Source organism: Battus philenor, unplaced genomic scaffold (genome assembly GCF_028537555.1).
Source record: "Battus philenor isolate CCGP_79_NKW_IND1 unplaced genomic scaffold, ilBatPhil1.0.hap1 SCAF_1, whole genome shotgun sequence".
In the NCBI taxonomy this organism is placed as follows: domain Eukaryota; kingdom Metazoa; phylum Arthropoda; class Insecta; order Lepidoptera; family Papilionidae; genus Battus; species Battus philenor.
The window spans coordinates 5,205,512-5,222,751 of NW_027181661.1; the positions used below are offsets into that span (position 1 = coordinate 5,205,512).

General features: G+C 30.3%; 1 protein-coding gene across 3 annotated transcripts in view; it reads right to left on the reverse strand.

Moving 5' to 3' along the window:
- The window catches only part of Evi5 (ecotropic viral integration site 5), a 90,771-nt gene extending 73,531 nt beyond the window's left edge, over positions 1–17,240 (reverse strand). For all 3 annotated transcript variants that reach the window (XM_068776418.1, XM_068776395.1, XM_068776410.1), the window contains exon 1: positions 17,130–17,240. The gene's annotated coding sequence lies outside the window, so the exon portion shown is untranslated. The remainder of the gene's footprint in view (positions 1–17,129) is intronic.

Below are 17,240 nucleotides of genomic sequence, written 5' to 3' on the forward strand. Positions count from 1 at the left end.
GAGCAGTTGAAAAATAAAAATATTACTATAAAAATTTTTTTGGTTATAGGTGTAAAAACTTTAAAGGGATGATTGTGTTGTTTTTTTGCTTTTAAAGCTTGCTCGCGTAATTACTATTAGGCACGTTTTCCAGGATAATAGGGTGGAAGACGAGCCGGTTCTCTCCAAAGTCAGGGATGACCTGCCCTTCAACCTAGCGGAGTTGAGGGAGGCTGCAGTCCGTCAATCCGCAAAAAACTCCAGAACTGACGCGTTCACGGTGGACTTTACGATGCTTCTTAACCATTATGCGAGTAACTCTTCGTTTATCAGCAAAATGCTTTGAAGTTTTTAAACCTATTTCCAATAACCTTGTATAAAGTAATAACCTTCAAATTACACTGGAATGCGAAAGGTCAATAAATTCTAGTAGTACAAAGTTGGCACGAACTAATAATAAACAATAATTAATTTTAAATCTAATTATGAAAACGCCTTTTGTTATTCATTTCGCTATTTACTTGTTTTATGAACTCTTGATTGTTCAAAGCTTTAACACACATGTGTTAAAACACTCAACATGTAGACACAGCTAAGCGACATTCGATTTTAACCGCCTTCTTATGTGTAATTTTAAAGGACGATAAACGAACTTTAGGTTCCACTACATAATGATTGAGATATTGAAATTTAAAGAGACAAGCAACTTCATTAAATTTTAAGGATGTCGTTTTAACGTGTGATGGGAAACTCCGCCCGAAACTGACATGGCACAGCCTACATTTTTAACAACTTTATTAAAACTTAGAACGTCACTAAGGGCCTTAATTTGTAACTTTGTGATGATATTTAGGTAGAGTATATAATGGTTTCGACAAGTTAAATCGAAATCAAACGTTATATATATCTGAGTAGTGAAGTGTTATTGTATCTATAGAACCTAACGACGACATGCAAGTAGAAAATTTTATATTTAGGAATTTTATTTTCAACTCGGGAACCACATAGCCTCAAAGCGGTGACCCCGACGTGATCTGTCTACGTCTGCCGTATTCGGTTCCTTAGACTAAAACGTCTCGCAATTGTAAGTAGCTGTAGATAATGCGTAGTTAGATACAGTAGATTAATCCCAGCGGACAGATTGTGAGAATTGATGTTACGCTAAATGTCGTTCGTATCGTTGTGAATCGTACTTAATACTTTAGGCATATTTATGTCAACAAACTGTAAAGATTAGAAGGTTACGTGACGTAACGGTTAGGTTACTATTTCGCACGCAACTCTTCGTTTTGCGTAATAGGTTAAGTCGCAGATGTATTTTACTAACGAAAACTAAATTACCTAATTATCAACACTATGTTGAATAAAAGAAAGATATTTTTTGTGTATCACCTCCTTTATGAGATCTGTAGTACTAGATACATATTTACCATAGTGATGATAAAATATAATTTAAAAAATCATAAATTGACACGGGAAACGAACACACAAATTGCCTAATATGTTACTAGTTTCAATAATGGCTCAATTAATTCGAATATTTTTTTAAGACATGACGCTTTTATAAAGAGATAAGATAAAAACATGGCGCGAGCAGTAATCACCACAATTTCTTTTCCTCTACAAATTACAAAAGTAAAATATAAAGTCTATCACTTGCTCTAAATTTTATGATTTTAATCAATACTAAGTAGTGATATGGTGTAATGAAACAAAATATATAAATTATTAAGTAAAGTACGTGAATATTCTAAAATAGGTTTTATTTATTAACTTTTCTAATTAAATTACAACAGGCTATTAACATTTGATAATACAGCCGGTAAGTGAAAAGCGTGTTCACACTGGGACACCAAAATCAATTCTTTACTACGTGAAGTAAACTAACAAAAAAATTGTAACATGTTTTAATTACGACCATTTCACATATTATGTCATAAAACGGACAATACATATATTAATAAATCTACCCGCAGGTACATTTTGCACCTGATTACCTAGTAGCTTAGTTATTACACCGACATACGGATGCGAATTTGTAACAACTAATAGAACCATCCTAGAATGTAACTGTGAGAATGCGAACTGGTCTACTTCCCCCGTACCCATATGTGTGAGTCACATTATTATATTCTCTACGAAATTTTGTTATGTAACTCTATTGTTCCAAATTAAATTTTACTTATATAAATCACGATAGTTACGTAATCTTCGTGCTCTTACAGCTTCAGTGGGTAATTCAATAGTTCGAGACGTTAATTGGCTTTTGAGTTGATTTTGAAACGTGTTTCAAGCACATACACACATATAGTATATTTTTTTCTACCCGAATACTGTGAGTTATTTCATAATTAAAACATCAAATACTTATTGAACACGTTGACTGCCACGCCAATTTTCAGAAATCTTACCTAAAATGACAATTTGATTTAATAACATTATATTATTAAAAACTCTAATTCTAGTAGATAATTAACATCAAAAAGCATAAAAACGTGATTTTTGTTCTGATTTTGAACTAATTTTCTAATTATATCTTTTGTTACTTTTTTTAACAATTTTTTTTATTCGTGCAAGTCAGCATAAATTTTTTATTCTTTTCTCAGAAGCCGTCTATCCAGATTAACAGTGATCTACATCGAGTATAAATTTAGCTGCACAAAAATGATAAGTAAATACAGGACGAGATAATCCGTAATTGGCAGTCAATGTGTTAAAAATTCATATCAAACAAATCTAATCTTAAGTCGCAGTAACGTGAAACGGTTTAAATAAATCAAAATTGTTATTGTGGCCTCTCCATATACTTATGATATAATTTCATACGCTAATAATAATTTAAAAAAATAAAGGACGTCCGTAGTTTATTTACAAGGCACTGTGAAGCAGGCTCATTTGTAATAAACGGAATCAGATTTTTTAATAAAACTCAAATACATATATTTAAAGTAAATCGACAGAAAAGGCTTATTAATCAATAAAAGAATATTTAAATGACAAGAATACTTTGCAATGATGTGGCTAGATTATTTTTTTATTAACGCTAGATCTAGGCTAAATCAGTATTGTTAAACGTTTTAAAAAAAATATGTGGTTGTGTAGTACTCCATTTTTTTTTCACAACTGTAACAGGCAGCCGAGTAGTCAAAAATAAAATAAAGAGATTTTTTAAAAAGTTGACGATCATTAAAAGTCCTGTTAAAAGTTCTAATGTTAAGTAAATTAATTTTATTATTGTCTCAAAAACCAATATCTTTGTGCAAAATGTATAAATTTAAAAAAAAATTGTAAACGTTATGATACATAGTATTATTTTACGCATCACAATTCTTGGAAAAATACTGCAGTTCTGTCAAAATTTTTTCGTAAACTAGTCCTACTAATCAAAATTTTCAAATCCTTAAAAGTGCACAGGTTTGGTTTATATTATTTTTCACGAGAAGAGCCTAATTTGATAAAAACTAGAATCAGATGGACCTTCCCTATAACGACATCCCCCTACTTAAGTTACGACCATTCTAAAAACGCACTCTGATAATATCCCACAATAAACTTACACGGTTTTTGTGTCCGTTTTTACAAAATCTTTGATACATTAGTAGAGCTATTTATTCCCTTTATTATCTAATATACCTTCACACTGTATTAAGATATTTTTACAAGGTTTGTTTTTTTAATAAACTTCTAACTTAAATCATAATTCAGACGTATGTGTTAGTCACCAACGTTAAACAACTGTATTATGTGCTACATTACTACTTTTATTTACTAAACAAGTACTTTACCGAGCAAGTAACATGTATTGCATATAAAAATGCAGCGAGGACATCCACAGCACGTGGGCAGGCAACCGTGACTCACAGACCGACAAACGAGTTTTCCATTCTCCAAATCAAAGCGAACGCGCTGTTATGAACGCTGTTATGGAATGTGTGAAATACCAGGCGATGTCGTGCGAAGTCACGTTATCGTAACATTGTTGATGCTGACGATGTTTGCAACTAAAATAACGATAATTAATAACAACATTTCTTTTTCTTACTTATTGTATGTTATTCTTATAACGCAAAAAACAAAGGAATTCAACAAACTATCTATTGTAAAAGGCTTATTTAACAACCTAGCGAAGTGCCAACGCGGGCCTAGTGGCTTTATCTGGAAACGCTATGAAATTAATTATAGCTTTATTTAAAAAAAAATCAAATTAAATTTACATATTACCTATTTATCAAGCATTATGTCTTTGGTTTATAAGTTTATTTATGAGGCTATAGTTCTAGACATTGAGATTTTCCAACTTAAATAAATAATCCGGCGGTTTTGGTTTCATTATCTCTGATTGTACTACGAGGTTACGAATCAATGTAAAAGGCTTTTCGAAGACACTTAGATTCGCACTAAAACTGTTTGGTTCGTTTCAGTGGTTAGAGTCATAAATATAATTAATGAAGTCAGGTAGTACATAGATATCTAACTGTCGTCATCATCATTTAAACTATAGGACGTCCACAGATGGACGGTTTTATTCAAAGATTTCCAATAGGACCAACAGGAAGCGGCTTATGTCAAACGTCTCGCAACGAAATTAAAAAGACCATCTATCCATCCGTCCATCTCGTTTGGGGGAGGACATCCATTCTAAGCTCTGTCTCTGGCTTCCACTCCATAACTTTAAGATCCTAGCGACCATCTGTTCTGTGCTATATGGTCTGCCCTCTATCACTTCAGTTTGTCATTTACTTTCATTCGTCTCCGGATCTTCTCTTTCCTCCAAATCCCGCGCAACTTTCTATGACTGATTTAGTGACTAAAAGCTTATGAGACCCTATAATTATACTTGGGGGAAATTTGGATGTCTTCATATTTAATCTGGATATACTATATGACAATGCAAATATAATCGCATTGGCTGACTAACTCCCGTAAGTGTAATTCGATAAATAAATTACATATTCATATAGCCTCTTATAATTTGCTTTACCCTACACCTGACATTAGATGATATATAATTACAGTTGCTTTGACGCTTTTCAAACCGGAATATAAATAACATTGTAAAATTGCTTTGTAAATATAGGTACCGTTAGGTTAGGTTAGAAAACGCCTTAGACAGACAAATTACTAGTTTAATGTCCGTACAATCTAGTTTCAAGGTGGTCAAAGAAAAAACAGTGCTGCGCTGAATATTATTGTCACTTGATTTGATCGTAACAATACATTTACCTTTAATTTATTTTACTCATCGAGGAAACTTAAAATATAATAAATACACGATACGACTTACAAAACAAGGAATCATCACAAGTTTCCGACTTTAGTAGTATTTAGGTAAACTTAACAAGACTTCACGTCATATAGGATCTGTAAAAAAGACTTTCAAACTAAAAATTTCTTAGAAGTCAATCATATGTACAGGTCAAGCTTACGTAACTCACTACTGTTTAAAACATTATTTATGATATTAATACTATTTTGTTGAGCGTAGATATCGTAATGATATATAATTTTACATATATTTTTTTTATATATAATTTTACTATCTTATTTTATTACAATATCTCTATACAACTAGGTAAATTAAGTTAAGTACATACGGTCAATAATGTGGAGATGTGAGTTCCTGTTACACGTTTTCAGGATAAAGAAAGTTTATGTTAAAAAAAGTAAGGTTATGTTAATAAGAAATATGCTATAATGGAAGTAATGGATATTGTATTACTAATCTCTGTTATTGTTTATAATAAATATATATGCAAGCAGAACCTGCACCGTTTTGAAATAATCGATAAAGAGACCTGCCCATGTGACGACTCCACAGTACAGACTTTTGATCATTTACTCAGACACTGCTCCCGATTCGCACCCAAAAGACGTAACCACGTGACCTTATGTGAAAATCTTATATCTCCTATATCTCCGTTCAGCTTACCGGACCTTCTCAAAAAAAATCTACAGCAGAATCTTTTGATGAGTTAGCCCAACACATTGTCCTAATAATGCAGGAACTAATATATAATTAAGTATTCCAAATTGTATTTTTAATATATATAAATTTTAGCCGTATTTATCCATAAGAAAAAATTGTGTTAGGAAAAATTGAAAAAAAGTATAAAACGCTGTCGTGCCTCGCAGCTGGGAAAAGAAAGATTCGTATCAAATAGCGGCAACCCTCTCCCAACTGTCTGCGTTTAGTTTAAGCGAAAAATAAATATTGTAAAAAAAAAAACACTAGCGTTACAAATTAGAATTAATAAAAAAAATAAGCATATATAAAATATTCGATATGTTTTTACCGGAGTTTTGGTAGCTTATTAAATATACACAAAATATCTCATAAATCAATGTCAAATTGAATGATAGAGCAGGTAGTGACTAACCTCATAAAAATAATTGAAAAATTAGTTCCTCGTATTTTTAAAATTATAGCCACACAAAAACTTAAATCTTGTGACGTTCCTCCTATTATTATGACTAATAACCTTTACCTTTCTTGTTTTCACTTCACTGTTATATTAAAGTTTCTCTTTTTATAATCTATAGACAAAAATACATACTGTAATAACGACTTTCGTTGAAAATAGTTTTTAGTCTGACCATGTACCAAAAAATTATTTTACATTCAATTTAGGCGACTGAAACTGTGTTGAAATAAAATAATCTATGCAATGCCGGCCACTGCTGACATCAAAATTATTACTTACTATTTATATATTTCAAAAATTAGTTGGGTTAGCCATTATCACTCGATTTTGTTTAGTCGTAGATTTATGGGAAAGGTTGTATATCAATAAATTTGTATTTTGAAAATAATTAAAGAAACAGTCATTAAGGTTTAGTTTAGCAATTTTACATAGAAGCGGTTGGAATAAATCCTTGGTTTTCCCTAACAGGAATTTTTTAAAGAGTTCGTTGTTTCAATACTCGTTATAATAATATAAATACACTTCAAATAGCGCCTAACAAACCGATGAAAAGCATGTAAATTATTTTAAATTATTATTATTTCATTAACATCCAAAATTACATTAAAGGAATTATACATATAACACTGCCCTAGACACAGCTTGTCTCGTAAAGTGAACTATATGAAATTACACTTAAGAACAGGAGTGGCCAAACTGCTTGATAAACGGAGCCACTTCCTAGAATTTTTAAATACTCGATAGCCGCAATTAAATATCTGTTTAAAAAGCATGCAAAATGTATGAGTATTTAAGAAATATATTTATAGATAAAATATAAATAATGGTACAAAATATGTATATGGAATTTGCACTTAATCATTCATATTTGCCATGATGACAAAATTTGTGGTGCCCGCATACAGCGGCTTTCAGCGACCTCGCCCATGTCGTCGGTCCACTTAGTATGAGACCTAACCATGCGGCGTCTACCGACTCGTGGTTGCTACTAAAAAATATAACACAAAAATGGCTATTGACCGAGAGTTACAACTAATCGTTCGAAGATCCGCAGGTTGGCCACCCCTGCTTTAGACTGGCAGACAGCGTTAGTACTGAAAGTTTAGGAAAAAAAAGGGAAAAGAAAAATTTAAACGGCTACGATATTATAATCATTTGATATAGTTCTGCTGCTTCGAAAAATTTCGAGTTTGTAAGTAGTTTAATAAAAAGTAAAATTTAATCGTTCTTATATTATGTTCATTTATTTCTATAGAGACACTTGTTATGGATAGTTAATGTATTACTATTACCAGACTGTGGAACTTACAGGTTCTGAGATTTCTGGAAGCTTAATCGAGTAACTCGAAGCAACGGCATCCCCGGTTAGGGCTATCACTTGAGACGCGTTTAGTATTCATATTCAAGGACGCCTCAGAAAGCCAAAGCACGGGATCAACTGTTATTTTACGTTTATTGGAGTTTCCACATTTACCATTTCTACTACTTTATTTAAATTTTTGTAAGACGTAAGCGACAGGCTAAATATTACTCTACAAAACTAGGACAGGCAACGCTTCCTAATATAACGTTGTCATTTATACAGGCTAACTACGCTATAATCTACGGCGACAACACTAAGAGCCTACATTCAAATTAATCTAAATCTAAATTTATCTATACTATTCTATTAATAATGAACACTAAAACATTAAAACGAAAATAGAAGTAAATTTTACTCATTTCTCAAAGAATTATTTGAATTCTTAATAAGTCATACTTAAAGTCTAAATGCAAATTATTATATAACAAAATTTATCATTTTAGCCTTAGGACATTCAGAGCAGGACATAGGCCTCCCCAAAAACCATTTTCGAGAGGTCGGAAGAGGCCTGCATCCATGCTGGCGACCTGACGACCTCAACAAGATCGATTATTCACCTTGTAGGTAGACATCATACGCTGCTACGCTTGCCTTTGACGCTTCGGCATCATAAATTTTGCAACATAAATCAACAAAGGAGTTTTACTCAAGTCGATGTCCTAATCTTGATTCCAGTTTCTCAAGTTAAAATCTTCTTTGTATCCATAAAGTGACGATCGTAGACCTTTTATTTCGTTACGTAGCTCTTAAATTTCAGATTCTAATATAATTTTTTACTTGGATCATCGCGAATATAAATTTTAGTAATTTATGACAAATTTTTCAATAAGTATGTCAAACAATGTTTCCTCTGGAATATTTTAGAATAAAAACCTCGAAACGGTTCAGATAATTGTCAATTACTCATAGTTTAATAATCGTGGTATGAATATCTTTGTATAAATTGTAAATATTAGGAGCACCGGAAAGAAATGTCGTTCTATCGACATATTTTACAGAAATATCGATTAACTTTTGCTGCTCCGGCATTGAAAATTTGAATACTAGATAGCAAAAGATTGTTAATAACAAAGACGAATATGTTGTTGTTGATCAGAAATAAAAATTTGTTAAAAATGTAGTCGTGTGAATTTAACTGAACAAAGCGACATTACTTTCCCATCCCCCTAGTACATGGCGCATTTGTCAACAAAAATCTTTTAAGCTTTTTCCACATATTTTTAATCATGCTATATAATGTGATCGCTTCTAAACTATTAAAAAGCGAAAAGCGAATAACTACTGGCACCACAAAGTCTGCAGAGATATGTTGCAAACATAATTTTTGTGTTTAATAATATTGCGAATTTTGAGAACGCTTTTTATCAGTTTACTTTTTTATTTTTACATTTTTAATAACTTCTAAAACCATTGGTTTTTGAATAGAGCTTAGCACTCATTAACTGAAATGAAATGAGCTATTTACCACATTACAGCTTCTACACATGTAACGGAACACCTGTATGTAAAGGAAGTTGACATTAAATAAATCAATAAAAGGTATTCAAAATTTAACTCCGATTAGCGTAATAATACGGTTACTGTTAAATAGTTATTTTTGTTCCTTTGAGATGGAATGAAGATCCAACATATAATTTATATTCGACTCTATTATAATATTCGACTTTTGAAGCGTGGTATTATACATAGAGTTGATATTGACCTATTATTATTGATTTAAAATAGTATCGTACGCATATTAAAACTTAACTAGAGATCTTTCTTTCTATAGTGACAAATACTATATGATTTTAAAATATTAGCAAGTGTAAGTGTATTGTTAAATGATAATTACAAATGATACAGCATAATTTGGATTTATATTAAGGAAATACATTGTTTAAAAGTATATATTTATTATCAACTTATGATGGATTTATATAAACATACTCTCTACATGCTCTGATTGAAACATCAATAAAGTTTGCAGTTGCCTAAAATTAACACACACTACGCGATTATACGAGTAATTACGTAGTAGGTTCATTGACATCGGTGTTTAGCTGGAGAATGTTTTTCTTAGCCGCACGCCTATCAACTGTGCCTCTGATTTCTCTAACAGTATATACGTTAATAAAAATAGTTCAATATTTACATAATGCTTAATTTTAGGTCCATACACATGTCTTTATTTTTAAATGTGCAACTACGCGCAAAAGTTAATCACGTGCGTTTTAGTTAATGCACGAGAAAAGTTCTGATGGAAATATAAAACAGCACAGAGTAATTTAAACACTTCAAACATTACCCATTAGATAAAAACTGAACTTATCTCATACATGTATGTGTGTAATACATATATAATATTACATATACTTATACCTTAATGGGAAAGTGATTAAACTATACATTTTTTTATACTTCGAGCTTGTGGGGGAAGCCTGCCAGGGCAGTCATTAATATAAATTCTAGCATCATGTTACGAAAAATATCACTATCGGGTCACTTTTTACGAAAGTCAAACTCGGAGCACGATAAAAGTTGTGTGCAAGATTTTTTTGCGAGATTTGTGAGCGATACTTAATAAATTAACTGGAATATATGTGCCATTTAGATATCATGTAGACAGGATATTTTATCACAAAATTCTAAGCGACACACCACTATTACGAATTGGCAATTTCATCTTGCGAACGCACTGAATCTTGTCACTTTCTAACATAAAATTTAAAAAATTAGTTTTATTTAATCGTTTATCCATCTAGTTCATGTGCACGGTGTACGCTCACCTATTTACTAATCTAACTACAGTTACTTGCGTATTTACTAGAGCATAGATAAATCAACAAGCCACCGGAATCATACGCTGCATCGTATATCTGATGGAGCTGGACGTAGCATCCACACGTATCAGACAGCTTGAGCCGCCACAACTCCGCGGAGTACATCGACCCAGATGCCATACCTTTTACACCTACCGCCGCTAATAGCGCTATCTCGCTCGTGGACAATTAATTTTTCGACGCTTTTTCTCGCGCGTATTTCCGCTACTGTTATTTACAATAACGCAACGTACCCGCGTTACTCGATATTACTGATTGATAATTATTTAATAAACATACTAATTTTATGTAAAATATGACAGACAATTCAAGAATTTGACGTATTTCCTAATTGATGAACGTGGGGATCTGTCATTATATTTGAAAAAATTGATACATATCATTAAAAATGATATGATGAGACGAAAATAAACACTGCCTCAAGTATTTAATTACGTATGTCGATGTTTTTAAAAATAGTACACGTATTACTCTTTAAATATTCAAGCCAATTGGTAATAGCTATGCAATATTACGGAATGTTACAGAAACGACACTTGTTACTGCATTACGCACTTAAAAAAGGATGCATTTAGGCATAATTGAGCGAATCACGCAGGTATCGTGTAAAGCATTCAATTATAAGTGGGCAGTTTCGAAATTTGGCCTCGACGTGCGATTTCATGAGCGATTTAGTTGAAAAACGACAATTTTTTTTTGTCTCTAGAATTGTATTGTATTGTTCAACTATCACTAGCGGGCAACAGAATGCATTCATTTGAAATATGGATTAATAGCAAAGGCACGGAGCGATGTAGTTTTATTATATTTTTAAATAGCTCTCGCTTGTCTTAACTAATTTCATTTCTATTATATTCGAGAAAATTTTTTGAAGGTTACATATCTCATCATTAAGATTTCACCTGTACTACATCCACTGGTGGACATAGGTCTCCCCGATAGAGTTTCAGCTACCAGCTGGAAATACCCCGCATTCAGGGTTTTCCGATGACCATTACAAGGCCGTCTGCCAATGTTTCCTTTTTAAACCATTTGCACCATACAGAAATATAGAAAAATGCAGGCTGCATCTTCGAATTGTCTTTTCTAGTGCAAAATTGTATAAACAAAATATAATTCAAAATTATTTATAAGTAATTTTGTACAGTTCGGTTATATCTGAAATAAGGGATGCATATGACCGTTTCACAATTTTCACATTGGAAAATAAAATAGTAAATATATATCAGATTCTTTTATTTTAGGTTACGAATATGTTCATTTACTAATAAAGAGAAGCTAAACAACAAATCATTGCATCCAAATAATGCAACAACAATAGAGCATTCTTATGTAATGTGATAACTTAAAAAAAATTATTTGTTAAAAATCAAATAACGCTTACAGAGCTTCTTGCCGTATTGTTTAAGTTTTATATTAACAAGTATCTCAGAAAGATGGAATTCATTTATTCAACCTTGAATAAGACTCGTATTGATCGTCAAGTTTTTTTTTTAAATTATTTTATTTTTGACTCTACTGCCTGTGATATAGTTGTAGAAATGAAAGAAACTTCACATTACATCTTTTTTTAAAAAAAATAGCAGTACCAATTCACGTAAATTATTATTTCAGAACTTAACACCTTTACGATTTCTTATGTCTTTATTACACTCTTTTTTTCATTGTATTATTCTTTTAAACCTCTAATCAATCTGTCGACGAGAGTTTAAGAAATTGGCTGTTGTATATGTACGCATTAGCAGTGGAGCACAGTAAGCTTTTACAGTGATATATTTTGGAAAACTATATTTATCTTATCAGTAATATAGTAAGACGAAATGAATAAAAAAAATGATAATTCAGAAAGCCATATTAAAAAGATACCGATGGCCATTGAGGCCGAAAGGTTTTTTGAGTGGCGACCACGAGCTGGTAGACGCGGCGTGGGTAGACCCTCTACTAGGTAGACCGAAGACACGGTTAAGGTGGAGGAAAGTCGCTGGATGCAGACATCGCAAGAATGTTCATAGTGGAGATCTTTGGAGGAGGCTTGGTAGGCCAGGCAGTGAGCGTCTATCAGCTGAAAAGAAAAAGAACAAAAGATATTATTAGAAACATCTAATAATATCTTTCTAACAAGTCTACTTAAATTCAATTACAGACACGTTATTGAGTAATACTAAATAAATTTCAATTATCTAGGTCCCACTGTCACGCGCAAATCTCGTGCCAGAAGCGATGGCTTTCAAAAAGAAAACCAGAGTTAAATAAAAAAATCCAATGGTTTTTGAAAGCCGTGTAATCTTAAATTCAGAATACACTCAATCTCGTCATGTTCAAACATACGCCACATCATTTCAATAGTTTAATTTCCAATACGGACCTAAGAAATATTAAAATTATTTTAAATAACCTTCTATAAATATTAATATCTGCAGGAATAAGGGCCTCGTAAGATGGTTTAAAATGGAAACATTAATTAAAAACAAATTTCTAATTTCGTACAGTTAAAAAATATAAAACGGTTAAACGTATTGTGAAAACAGCAAGTAAGCATAACTCGCGAATGAAACGTGGTCCTCTATTATTTATAGTCTGTCAAGTGTTACATCGTACAACAGGTGTTTTTCTATGAAAAAGGTGTGAAACTTATCATAGATGAAATCGGTTCACGTTGATCCTTTTTCACAAATATTGTTTATTCTTGTTAATTGTGCGAATATAATCATAATAAGTGTTTTTTAAACATTTACTGCACTAATTTGTTAAAAACTGTAATGAATATAATCGGAATATTTATCAAACTACAGTTTTACGTCATAAATAAATGTCTCTACTTTCTTAAAAAAAAATCGAAAATTTATTAAATTATTTTAATATATATTACCGTTATAAAGTTATGAGCTTTATTAGTAAAGTATTGAATTTTACTTTTGTGTTAAAAATTATGTATCAGATGGCTCTCATCCTTTCCAGTTTGTGCAGTGTTAAAAGTGTAATCTATAACAAGTACTTATGCTAATTAAACTATTTTAATTTAAAAATAAATCTCTGCTGGATTTAATAAAAGTATAAGATATTCAGGATACACACAGGTATCTTTTATTATAAACAAATAAAAGGTATTCCAATAAGTTCTATCACCAATACAGCAAGCAGCAAACATCATTTTTTAATCTATTTCATGAGACACAAACTAAGAATGAAACATATCAAATTTCCTAATATGTATATATTTATATTTGGAAGAGAGAATCAATGTTGATTCATTAAAATAGTAATTTTTTGTTAAAAAATTTCTGATTAAAACAATTGCTTGCATAGAAGTGAACAACACACAATCTTCCTCGGTAGAGGACCTATATTTAAAGACCTTTAAATCACCTAAGTAAATTTTCGTAGTTTTGTTTTTTGGTACATGTAGTAGTTTAAATAGAGTGTTTAGTAATGTATATATAATCCGGTAACTTACCTAAAGGTCTCCGAACCCATCACCACTAAAATCATAAAAAATATGGGAGTCTGAAACCTAAAAGAACATATATACTTATTCTAATACTAATGGTAAAAATCTTTTATCTAACAACACTATGCTTTTATAAATTCATATTGTTGGCTAAGCAGGTGAAAATTTATTATTTATAATAAGCAAGAATAAGCATTATTGAATGTGAAGAGCTCGTTAAATCCTGTCAATTAAAAACTTATGTAGTAAGAAATTATATATTAAAAGAGATAGATTTTATTTATAACCTTTAAATTTATTGGTCTATTCACCTATTAACAATTTAAATATGAACAATAAATATGAACAAGTGGAAACTAAGTTAAAAAAGAAAGTAATCATTTTATATAATCATTTTCAAATACCAGTGTATTTTTGTGTTTTATGTTTAAATTAAGATACTTTAGTAGCTAATATAAGTTACAGGCAATAATGGGCTGATATACCAAAAATTGTTGGAATCCCAAAGTGAAGCAAATAAAAAGGTGAATTTATAGACACCTAGAATAGCCAATAATTAAGTACCTTATATTATTTTCATGTTTCAAGGTAGAACATCAGCTTATGATGATTTTAAATAATAGTGAATTACTAAATAATCATTAAGTATATTTAGAATAGCACAAAGGATTAAGTAAAGAGAATTTAAAATAAATGTTCAAGTTAGAAAGAGCATCAATAAAATTGTAAGAGGATATAATACTTATTTTTGATGAAGGTCTATTTTCCTTTTTAGTAATCTCTTTAATGCAATACTTTGAATATAGGTTGACTGTTTTGAAGATACAATGCTACATAGCAAGAAAACCTATCTTTGTTTAAAACTTATTATAAAAACAAATTACATATATCATAAATCTTAAGTGATCATAATAACTAAATTTGTCAAAACATAAAAGTACATCTTTTTTATACATGGGGTTGATACTTGTTGACTTTGTTCTTGTGTAGAAATTGAATAATCAAATGATAAATGAATATACTAAAACTGTCAAAAAATATCAAAGTAAGTTAAAGATATTTTAACATTTTAGCATGTTTCTTTAAGTAGGCAATTTTAATGCATCTATTTATACATATTCTTAAAGAATGAGAAAGAAAATAACCTCATACATGGACAAAGCAATGTTTGCCTAAATAAGGTTATTGACAATGTATTTTGGTTTGAATTAAGCATTTCATGTTTATAAATAGCTATTCAAAATCCTGATAATTAGATTATGTCTGGTAAATATTCATCAAGCTAAACTGAATGCAGCAATATCCATTTAAATTAGTTCATATATACAAAAATGTTTTCCTATACCAGTGTAAATAATTATATATGCTGTGCACTCATCTTTTGGGTAGGATATAAGACCCAACCTTTATAACTTTATTCATTATTCAAAATAATAAAGAGGTAATATTGCAAAAGATACTTATTTAACAAAGTATGTTTTTTTATATATTTTGTTTAGAGGTTAGGTCTTGCATTTATGAAATGTTAATAAAAATAAAACTTTCAGAGTTAATTTGTATTCATCACAATTCACATCATAATACAAAATACTGTTGTCACATTCATTTTTTTAACAATTTATTTTAACTTAATATAACCATATCAACTTTTATTAAAAAACAGTAATTACACTTGGATTCTATCACTGTACAGTGTTTTCATTTAAAATTAATAGTATTGTGTCAAGAATAATATATGAAAAAGGTAAACATATTATCTTCAACTAAACCCTCAAGTTATTTCATAAACAGTACAATAGGCAGTATGCGGCCAACAAAGAAACTGAAGCAACATATCTTTATTATATAATTTGTTTTTGTTATATCACAAAAAAATATAATTAACTTAAATAACTTACTTAATTGTTGAGCGCTTCTACTATATATAATTTCTACTTAATTTCCCTAACACAATTATTAGTAAATGAAAAATGAATGAATATGCCGACTATTATTAACTACTTGAAGTGTTGTTAGATATTAAGGCTCCTTAAAGATAATGTTCAGTGAAGTATGCATTTTAAGATATTGAATGTAAAATTGTCTCAATTTAAAACATCATGATTTTTTTGTAGAGCAGACACTGATTAATTTTGCTAATATTCTCAGAATGTTATATCATGTTTGTTATCTGCCTTTCTAGAATGCTAAATATGATGATAATTGCAAAACAAGCTAAATATAATTTGAATGTTTATTGTGGTTGTGAAGTAAACAATAACACCTGTAAATTTATATATTATTAGTAATAATAACAAGTACAAGAACTTTTTTCTAATGCACATAATAAACTGTGAAATAATTTTCTAGATCATGTTGCAAGTCAAGATCTTAATAGTTAGACTACCATTGGACTGCAAAGCGTGTTTTCACTATTTACCATCATAGTTGCAAATATTTATAAAAACACAGAATATTAAATCTTTTATAATACACAAATAATTTTTAGTCATACAGGACAATGTTCTGTAGTAAATATAAGTGAGCCTTATAAATAAAGCATAAGCCACATACACAAGTTATAAATTAGTTATGTTTAATTACAGTTCTTATAATCAATATATAAATGACCTGTATATTTACACTTAATAATATATATTGTAAAATTTCTTCAATATTTATTGACTATTTTTTAATATTATGAAATAAATTTCTTTTACAGGACTGCAACAAAATTATCACAATGATAAATTGCTATATGATTTATTGCGACCTAATATTTATGGAGACATATTCTAAAATGAGGTAATGAGGTTTTAAGAATATAGGCATATTATAAAGCGTAAGTGAAAACAACTTTTGAACTACTCTACAAAAGTTTTTAGTCGTGTACAACAGTAACTTTTAAAACTTTTATTCAATATAACTGTGTGAAAAAACAGCCGCCGCTTCATTCTATGTGCACAATACTGTTTAAAATATATTTTAAAAACTATAGTACTATGTATTCTTGAAATTGTCCGGGTTCTCCTACATACTCTACAAAGCTACTTTGAAAATACCAATCTCGAACGAAAAAATAAAAATTAAATAGATAGAAATTAAAGAATACTCACATTTTACACTCTACGCACTCAAAAGCAAAAAATACAAATTAATAAGTTTGATTAATATATCGAATATTTCGCTTAAAAGTATAAAAATAAATATCGGAACCGCCTAGCTGG